The sequence below is a fragment of the Mustelus asterias genome, chromosome 17 (genome assembly GCF_964213995.1).
Source record: "Mustelus asterias chromosome 17, sMusAst1.hap1.1, whole genome shotgun sequence".
Classification (NCBI taxonomy): Eukaryota; Metazoa; Chordata; class Chondrichthyes; order Carcharhiniformes; family Triakidae; genus Mustelus; species Mustelus asterias.
In genome coordinates this window covers 44175041-44184350 of record NC_135817.1, presented here as the reverse complement: position 1 = coordinate 44184350, position 9310 = coordinate 44175041, and positions in this window count along the sequence as shown.

Here is a 9310-nt window from a genome sequence, read left to right as displayed (position 1 = left end):
GGAGTTCTTGACATTTAAAGCTAGGGAGAGCAAATCATAAGCATGGAAGAAACAGTCCATGAGTATTTATAGTTGATCTTCCATGTGGATGACTATCACAGCACTGTCACTGTAGACAAATTCTCTGATCAGGATGCAGTGTGTTTTTATCTTCACTTTCAGTCTTGATAGATTGTAGAGCTTACCACCTGGCCTAGTACACAAGCAGATTCCTTCCATATCTGCAGGCAAGACAAAGATCAGGGGCACAGAGAAGAAGATTTCAAACAGAGTCAGGCTAGGACACAGCCTGGTTTCACACCATTCTCCACCCTTGAGTCGATCATGGTTGTGGAGAACCAAATGTGGTTCTACTCAAATCTGTTCCAGCCTTAACTACCGTACTCACCACAATTCCAAGTTATTTTTATCTCACAAGAGCTGCAGACTTTCATACCACAACTATTTTTGTTTTTAAAGCATTAACTTGATAGACAATCGTTCTTTAAACCAAGCTTCAAGCTGAATAGTTCTTAAACTACCTGACTGATAATCCTAAAATGCAACAATGGTTTTGCCAATGCTTTTAACAGAAGGCAAGATCTAAGGGTAGCTTGTGCTTATTGACAACTGAAAAAAAATGGAGGATCTAAATTTGAAAATAAAGAATTGAAGAAACATTTCTTAAGTGATGACTAAATGGTAAAATTATAACTACAAACTTTTCTGTTGAACTTTTTCTCATTGAATTTGAATAAAGAAAAGCCCAATATTTTTCCTACAATGAAAACTCCTAGGATTTCCTTTAAAAATAATGGGTCAGACTACTTCATTTTCAAATGATCCTGCCTTCTTTATTGTTGCTGCCTTTTATCAATTTGTTTTTTTTAATTATTCTTTCAGGGGATATGGGTGTCACTGGTTAGGTTGGCATTTTTTATTGCCCGTCACTAACTGCCCTTGAGAAGGTGATGGTGAGCTGCCTTCTTGAACTGCTGCAGTCCATGCAGTGTCGGTGCACCCATATTGCTGTTAGGGAGGGAGTTCCAGCATTTTGACCCAGTGATAGTGAAGGAATGGTGATATAGTTCCAAGTCAGGATGTTGGTGGTTTGGAGGGGAATTTGCAGCTGGTAATGTTCCCATGCATCTGCTATCCTTGTCCCTCTAGGTGGTTGAGGTCGTGTTGTCAAAGGAGCCTTGGTGATTTGCTACAGGTCATCATATAGATGATACACACTAAACCAGTGGTGGAGGAAATGAATATTAAAAGGTGGTGCATGGGTGCCAATCAAGCGGAATGTTTTGCCCTAAATGGTGTCAAGCTTCTTGAGTATTGTTGGAGCTGCACTCATCCAGTCAAGTGGAAAAATCCCATCACTTGCGCCTTGTAAAAGGTGCACAGGCTTTGGAAAGTCAGGAGTTGAGCTACTTTCCTCAGAATACCCAGCCTCTGACCTGCTCTTGTACCCACTGTATTTATATGGCTGGTACAGTTTAATTTCTGGTCAGTGGTAATCTCCAGGATGTTTATAGTGGGGGATTCAGTGATGGTAATGCCTTTGAATGTCAAGGGGAGATGATTGGATTCTCTCTTATTGGAGATGGTCATTGCCTGGTAATTGTTTGACGTGAATACTACTTGCCACTTTTCAGCCCAAGTCTAAATGTTGTTCAGGTTTTGCTGCATATGCACATATACTGCTTCAGTATCTGAGGAGTCACAAATGGTGCTGAACTTTGTGCAGTCACCAGCAAACATCACTTGTGACCATTTGATGGAGGAAAGCAGCTGAAGATAGTAGGGTCTAGGACATTAGACTAAGGAATTCCTGTAGAGGTGTCTTGGGACTGTGGCGATCGACCTCCAACTAGCACAATCATCTTCCATTGTTCTAGGTATTACTCCAACCAGTGGAGTGGTTTTCTGCCTGATTGCCATTGATTCCAGTTTTACTTGGGCTCCTTAATGCCACACTTGGTCAAACACTGCTTTGATGTCAAAGACTGTCAATCTCACCTCACCTCTTTTGTCCAGGTTTGGACCAAGGCTATAGTAAGATCAGGAGCTGAAAGATCGTCAGATAACATTATACCCAGGATTGTTACATGTTACCGATGATGATCTGAGGATCATACTGCGCAAACAAAACAGATATATCAATGCATTTTAGTACTGATGTTTCCTCCTGTGCAATATAAGAAGCAAACTTCTATTTGAAATAGCATTCAATTTGACTATACAAGATGTATTTTTAAATATTTTTATCAAAATAACTGGCTGAGAGAAATATAATTTTAGAGTTTCAATTTTCAGTATCTTGTCAGAAACCACATTAAACGGTACTGAAGAAACACTTATTACTCTGATAGTTGTACTAGACACATTTGACCTTTAGCACTGCCGGTGAAGGATTGTAATTTTTTTTGTTTTATGAGGTTAAATGCACAATTTGATTAGTAAATCAAAGGTGCATTTGCAAGAACAATGCAATGTGTTGGCTGAAGCTTCAGAATGGGCATTTAAGATCAGCTAGCTTAACCTATGAAACCTTAAGCTTCTTACCACCAACTGAAATATTTTCTTTAAAAACAGCAAAACAATTGTAAAAATGAAGACATTTTCTAAATGTTGTCAACTCTACTTGTAATGTGTTAAGTTTGCGTTATTCTTATCACTGGGATGGTGACAGCCTACCCATGTCTACCAGCAAGGTTACTACCTGCATTTCTTGAGAATGATCCTCAACTTGTAAGCACATTAGGGCTGTACAAAAGACTACTTCCATAATTCACAAAGCAACTCTCAACAAATGAAAGGTTGCCCCAACAGTATGAAATAGTCTGAATCGTGTCTCCCCTTGAATGCAAGACTCAAATAAGATAGTCTTATTGGCCTGGTTTTTGCTGCAATGATAACAGGAAGGTTACATCATTTGCCATTATTACAGGTTAAATCTGATAGCAACTTCTGATGTCCACATATGTGCAGTTAAGCTGTAGAATTTTCCATCAGAGATATGTTACTCTTTTGAGAAGAGTGTTGTTGTGGCTCTCGCGAATAAGCTAGGCACTGAAATGGTGTGAACTTAGGACACATAATCAGTCTCTTTCGTACAAAAATGGCTGGAAACTCGAGGGGTACTGCCTCAGGAGTAAACAATGTAATCACTGATAATTACTGCTGAAAAATCTCCCTGACCAGAATTCAAATGTTGAGTTTCAGTCTCTCAGATTAAAAAGTATTTTACATTTGTTTTTTTAAACTCTCTCCCTTAGTTCTATTCTGCATGTCAAGTGAGGATTCTTTAATCTTATTGGCTAATGAACCTTCCTTCTACTTGCCCTACTTGCAGTTATCACAGATCCCCCAGAGGGGATGCTGTGCTGGATCATAGAATCCCTACAGTGCAGAAGGAGGCCATTTGGCCCATCGAGTCTGCACCGACCACAGTCCCACCCAGGCCCTATTCCCATAACCCCACATATTTACCCTGCTAATCCCCCTGACACCAGGATCAATTTAGCATGGCCAATCAACCTAACCCGCACATCTTTGGAGTGTGGGAGGAAACCGGAGCACCTGGAGGAACCCACACAGATATGGGGAGAACGTGCAAACTCCACACGGATAGTGGTAGTGACCCGAGGCTGGAATTGAACCCGGGTCCCTGGTGCTGTGACGCAGCAGTGCTAACCACTGTACCACCGTGCCACCCAGATACCTGATTATTGCAAAGCTCAACTCACAAACCCGCAAAACCTTTTTCAGTAGTTGTATACAAGGTAAATAGTGTAAGCCATCCCTTCACATTTGCGAAGTCCAGGCCATTCAATTAAATATGCACTTTCCATGACACATATAGAACATAGAACATAGAACAGTACAGCACAGTATCGGCCCTTCGGCCCTCGATGTTGTGCCGAGCTTTGTCCGAAACCAAGATCAAGCTATCCCACTCCCTATCATTTTGGTGTGCTCCATGTGCCTATCCAATAACCGCTTGAAAGTTCCTAAAGTGTCCAACTCCACTATCACAGCAGGCAGTCCATTCCACAACCCAACCACTCTCTGAGTAAAGAACCTACCTCGGACATCCCTCCTATATCTTCCACCATGAACCTTTTAGTTATGCCCCCTAGTAACAGCTACATTCACCCAAAGAAATAGCCTCTGAACGTCCACTCTATCTATCCCCCTCATCATCTTACAAACCTCTATTAAGTCGCCTCTGAACCTCCTCTGCCCTAAACATAGTAACTGCTTTGTTGAATAGCAAAGACTAATTAAATACCAAATTCCTCTAATTTGTACAAATGTATTAGTTTTAACTCCTAAATGACAACAATAGTTATTGTAACAATTAGTGAACTATCATTAATTGGATTTATGAATTAAATTTTATTAAACTTTTCCAGGATTCCATGGGGAACAATTTCTTCTGGTAACTATATAGAACATACACCATTTAATTAATAATGGGTTTAAAATTTCACTACATATAGTGCAGAGCAGAAAACTTGTCCTCTTTTTTAATAGATCATCTGTCTTAATACTTCGTTATGAGGATAAATGTCACATTTTGATTTATAATGTTTATATAAGATGCCTTGGGCTGCTTTTATTATGTTAAAGGTGCTACATCAATGCAAGTTGTTGCAGTAAATAGGGATTTCACTGCATGTCTTGAGAATTTGCAGGACCAGTGTGAGAGAATATTTGATGAACTTCACCCATTAATAAATAATTTATACTATCTATTCTCATTATTATCATTGCCTTCAGATAAAGGAATGATTAACAACCAGATATGATATAAGATAACAGCACAGATTCAGGCTATTTGCTCCAACCAGTTTATGTCAATAACATGCCAATATATTAATTTTTATTAGTCTATTCATCTATCCATTAAGTTGTGCACGGTGTAGTTTCAAGGCCATTGTCAACACTATGCTCATACGGTATTTTATATCTGCAGATTACTATGCTTAATATCATGGTAAATAAAATGCCAGATTGTTTTTGTGTAAAATCAACCATGGTGAGATTCGAACCTGGAACCAGAGCATTGCCCTAGGTTTGTGGTTTACCAGTTCAGTGACTTATACCACTTATAGCCCTCTATTCTTTGTGGGAATATCCATAGATGACCATGACCCACAATTTTACCCAAGTCAGCAGACTATCAAGGGAACATCTGAAGTAACTAGAGCTGATTCTATTTGACGAAGGAAGGGCCGTGGATGTAGTCTATATGGATTTTAGTAAAGCGTTTGACAAGGTCCCTCATGGCAGGCTGGTGCAAAAGGTTAAATCTCACGGTATAAAAGGTGAGCTAGCTAGATGGGTGGAGAACTGGCTTAGCCATAGAAGACAGAGGGTAGCAGTGGAGGGGTCTTTTTCCGGTTGGAGGTCTGTGACTAGTGGTGTTCCGCAGGGCTCTGTACTGGGACCTCTGCTGTTTGTGATATATATAAATGATTTGGAGGAAGATGTAGCTGGTTTGATCAATAAGTTTGCGGACGACACGAAGATTGCTGGAGTTGCGGATAGTGATGGACATTGTCAGAGAATACAGCAGGATATAGATAGGCTGGAACATTGGGCGGAGAAATGGCAGATGGAATTTAATCCAGATAAATGCGAAGTGATGCATTTCAGTAGATCTAATGTAAGGGGGAGCGATACAATAAATGGCAGAACCATCAGGAGTATTGACACACAGAGGGACCTGGGTGTACAAGTCCACAGATCCTTAAAAGTGGCAGCACAGGTGGAGAGGGTGGTGAAGAAGGCATATGGCATGCTTGCCTTTATTGGACGGGGCATAGAATATAAAAGTTGGCATATGATGTTGCAGCTGTATAGAACGATGGTTAGGCCACATTTGGAATACTGCATCCAGTTCTGGTCGCCACACTACCAGAAGGACGTGGAGGCTTTGGAGAGAGTACAGGGAAGGTTTACCAGGATGTTGCCTGGTATGGAGAGTCTTAGCTATGAGGAGAGATTAGGTAAACTGGGGTTGTTCTTCCTGGAAAGACGGAGGATGAGAGGTGACCTAATAGAGGTGTATAAAATTATGAAGGGCATAGATAGAGTGAACAGTGGGAAGCTTTTTCCCAGGTTGGAGGTGACGAACACAAGGGGTCACGGGTTCAAGGTGAGATGGGCAAGGTTCAACACAGATATCAGGGGGACGTATTTTACACAGAGGGTGGTGGGGGCCTGGAATGCACTGCCAAGCAAGGTGATTGAGGCGGACACGCTGGGATCGTTTAAGACTTATCTAGATAGCCACATGAACAGACTGGGAATAGAGGGATACAAAAGAATGGTCCAGTGGGTACATGAGTGGCGCAGGCTTGGAGGGCCGAAGGGCCTGTTCCTGTGCTGTATTGTTCTTCTTTGTTTGTCTATTTGATTCTATTTGTCACTGAGATCTTAAGCTATTGTGTGAAGTGGAATATGAGTGATTGGCTCACGGGCAGAATCTTACGAGAATTTGGCAGACTGGCAATTCTGGTGAGAAAACTGGCGTGGAGCTGGCCAGTTTTCTCTCCAGATCTTGTCACTTCAGCTGCCAAAAAGAAAGACTGGGCAGGATATGCCCAGTTATCTGGGCCTTCCCTCCATGATTATCCCCAGCAACCCATCTCCCCCATCCACATCATCGCCGGCATCAGCCCCCTTCCCCACACTCCCCCACCCCCGGCGATCAGCGCTGACATCGACCGCCTCCCTCCACCTGCACCACCCCCATCATCGCTGGCACCCTCATCATTTGCAATGTCCACTTCCCCCCTGCCTCGACTACACATAGATGACTCCCCATATATGAGCCCTCCCTCCTCTAGGGCCCGCCCCTGGCACTGCCCCCTACACAGGCTGGTACTGCCAGAACCTGGCAGTGCCAACCTGTGCTGGGGGTTGTGCTGGGGGAAGTGCCAGCGGTGTTGCCAGGGCACTGCCTGGCCATGTTCCTCTCCTCCAATGACATCACATTCACAAGGTACGAAAATCTAATGAATCATAGAATCCTCCAGTGCCGAAGGAGACCATTCGGCCCATTATGTCTGCACCAAAAACAATCCCACCCAGGCCCTATCCCCATAACCCCACGCATTTACCCTAGCTGGTCTCCCTGATACCAAGGGGCAATTTAGCATGGCAATTCGTACATCTTTGGACTGTGGGAGGAAACCTGAGCACCAGGAAGAAACGCACGCAGACACAGGGAGAATGTGCAAACTCCACACAAGCCGGGAATCGAACCCAGGTCACAGGCGCGGTGAGGCAACAGTGCCACCATGCTGCCCAGTGAGGGAGAAAAATCTGATGATCTTTAATTACATTTACATTTATTTAAATAAATAGTAATCAGATTCTCACCCAATATGGGCGTGAATTTGATTATGCTGCCGGTGAGCGGCGGTGAAAATTGGAAATCATGATCTCGCCCGCGAGATTCGTGATTACGAGTTTTACTGGATATTGAGCCCTCGCCGGCAATCTTGTGGACAGAGAGTGCGGCTCAAGACCTCGCCTCGCATGTTTGATAACTCATTCAGGACTATGCTAGCTTCATCAATTAGAGGAAAGCACATGTGGTCTCACTATTTAAGAAGGGAAATAAATTGAATAATGTAAACAATAGACCTATCCCATTGAAAGAACTTGTTAGGAATCTGCTGAGAAGCATAACAGGAGATGTGATTTATGATCACTTTGACAAATTGGTAGTTAATATTGGTTCAAACATGGCTTGAAGAGATATATATATAAAAAATACATGTCCTTTAGCTCAAACCTGATTAAATTCTGTAAATATTTTTTGAATGATGAAACATGACATTTGTTGATATTGAACATGCCGATTTCCATGTAGAATTTGTAAAAATGCTGCTTTAAAGGTTATTGGTAGAAACTGAATTTTATGTGTTATAGAGACAGCTATTTTGCTGGATAGGTAATTGGCTGAAATTTCATAAGCAGATAATTTTCATTAATAGAAATAGCTTTGAATGGGGCCTGGTGACAACTAGCATTCCAAAAGACTCTGTTGGAACCTCTGCTGTTAATCATTGTCCTTAATGAACTAGATGAGGTCAAAGGAACAGTTCCTAAAACTACAGATTAGGGCAGCACGGTGGCACAGTGGTTAGCACTGCTGCCTTACAGCACAAGGGACCCGGGTTTGATGCTCGGCTTGGGTCACTGTCTGCGTAAAGTCTACACGTTCTCCCCGTGCCTGCATGGGTTTCCTCTTGGTCTCCTAGTTTCCTCCCACAGTCCAAAAGATGTGCTGGTTAGGTGCATTGGCCATGCTAAATTCTCCTTCAGTGTACCTGTACAGGTGCTAGAGTAACTTCAGTGCAGTGTTAATGTAAACCTACTTGTGACACTAATAAATAAACTTTAAACTTGCGTGCAGCAGTTGGTAATTTAGGCCAAATCAATAGGTTGCAGATAAGTGAGCAAATATGATGTTAAGAATTAGTGTCATATATTTAGGGTGGGAAAACTCTTGTTTATTCTCTGCAGGGCAAGTATCAAATTAAAGTAACCAATTCAAAAACAGCCCTTATGCCAGACCTTATAGCTCATGAGTGGTACATCAGCAACATGAGTTAACTACAGGGGGAAGCAAATAGAATATGTTATTTCTTTGCTAGTACAGTCAAAAGTAAAATAAAGAGCACTATACTATTTAAAGTTCTTGCTATGTCTGTGCTTGGATTATTTTTGGCCACTGCAAACAATGAAGACTATTAAGATTCCAGGTACAGTGAAATGTAAACTAAATAGTTCTAGGCTTCTTAGTAAGCAGAATAGATTTCAAGAGTTAAGGGGTTTATTTTAGAACAAAATGCTCTGAGAGAGGAAAATGAGTGAGGTTTTTAAAATGACGATTTGATTGGATTGGATATAGTCTATTTAAATGTTATGGGATAGAAATGGTATGACTGGGGGAATGTATATAACATCCTGAGGTAATTAATTAGGTTAGATGCCAAATTAGAATTGTCTTACATTTGAAGATAAATATCATTCCCCTTTTTCACTTTACTTGTAAATAACAAAGAAGGTTTCCTTAATGCATTGCAATTACTTAATGGTTTATTTGATTGAACTCAATTTTCCCCCCATTAGTTGTATGATATATTCCAGGAAAAATGCACACTTCTTATTTATATTGAATAAGAACTGAAATTTATTTTTAGATTTCACTAGGCAGCTTCTGTGCAAATGTGAAATTAGACCTTGCAAGCTACAATATAAATCTCACCGGAAGCCTGCCTGTGTATTATTCGTGGGTATTGTTCAA